Source organism: Wasmannia auropunctata, unplaced genomic scaffold, assembly GCF_000956235.1.
Source record: "Wasmannia auropunctata unplaced genomic scaffold, wasmannia.A_1.0 LD336076.1, whole genome shotgun sequence".
Classification (NCBI taxonomy): domain Eukaryota; kingdom Metazoa; phylum Arthropoda; class Insecta; order Hymenoptera; family Formicidae; genus Wasmannia; species Wasmannia auropunctata.
This window is the reverse complement of record NW_012026814.1, coordinates 794,745-796,470: the sequence shown is the minus strand read 5'-3', so window position 1 is coordinate 796,470 and position 1,726 is coordinate 794,745.

The window sequence follows — 1,726 nt, the reverse complement described above, 5'->3', positions numbered from 1 at the left end:
GTGTATAAGAGACAGGAATAAAGTAGTCTAATTTTTAATTGTTTATATCTCGATCAATTTTGCAATAAAAAAATCCTTTGGCACAAAATTTTATCTCCCAGAGTACTATATGCAAAATTAAAAAAATTTCTGAGAGATGACTGATCCGTTTCACGTGGAATAGCCCATATATACTATATCTTAGGGTAGGCCAAAATAAATTTTTTTTTTAAATCGATTAATAATACCCCCCAAAAGTAAGCTATGAACCTCAATATGGTTTGGGTAAAATCTCATCGAAATCGATAAATATCTTCATAGAGGTGCAGGTTGCCCCTCGACCTTGCAGTTAGTAAGTTTATACATTTCTTCATAGATGTGTCAAAATTCGAAAAAATAAAATTTGAATTTCAATACAGTTTAGTATTACCTGTTGTTTTTTGGTAGTTGAACACAAATTCGAGGTCAGAAATATACATTTCAAAATGACGGATCCGAAATATATTTTAAAATAATATATTAAGATTTCTCAAAAAATATGATAGATATGAAAAAATATTTTAAATAAAAATTGTACAGTTCGGAGGAGGACATAAGAAAATATCATTGATTTTTTTGGGGGGTAGCGTTAAGATCAGATCAAGATCACATCGATTTTTTTAAACAGAATTATATATTTTTTTACATAACACGATTTTTCTAATTATTTTGCATATAAAAATATAGGAAAAGTTATCGAAAAATCAATATTTTACGAGATATTTTATACTTTGTATAGAATTCGCCTCGTGTACATGTTACTGTCGCTATCGCTCACCACGCACAGGTAGCGAGCGACATCACAGACCATCCCCCACTCTCGCTGTCATAGGATTTCGAAAACAGCTGTTCGCACCCGCTCCCCGACTGCGCTGACAAGTCAGTTATTCGCTACCGAAGCAAACACACCAATTTCACTCTCGTCGTTTGCGCATCTACGAGTTTGTTCTGCGGAAGAGCCGGCAGCTTAGCACGGTTTTCGCGCCAAATTAACTTTTGCTTGTGAGTCAACGCGGTAGCTGTTCAAGTTCGGATCTTGTCGCGATAGTGGAACGAGTGCGAACCGTTAACGATTCCATTACGATTCAACGTTCAAGTTTCACACGAACGGCATTACCCCGCGTTAATAGCGGTTACTGCAGGATCGTTGTCGCGCGCGACTTGTTTACGCTGATCGCATTCCCCGCGGTATCGGACAAGACTGAGGTGCCCGCCTTGAATTCGAACTTTAGTTAATAAAGCAGTGCATTTGTTAAGTTATAAAGAAACCGTGAAGTCTACCTTTTTTAAACCACCTTGATCACCGGTCCTTCTGAAAAGGTCGCACGAGCGAACCATCATAAACATACTTTATCATGCCATATTTCGATATACAATATAAAATATTTCGTAAACTATTAATTTCTTGATAATGGTACCTAATATTTTTAGGCACAGATTAATGAGTAGATAAATCGATTGGTGTAAATAAAACACACAGTTGCTTTAAAAATTTGTAAGAAATGCATAAACTTACTAATTTTAAAGTTGAGAGGCAACCTGAAGATATTAATCGATTTCGATAAAATTTTACCCAGACTATATTGAGGTTCGTAGTTAAGTTTTGGGAGATATTACAAATCGATTTTCAAAAAAAATTTGTTGTCGGCCCATCCTAATATACATATATATACACACAATAGAGAGAGAGAGACAGAGAGAGAGAGAG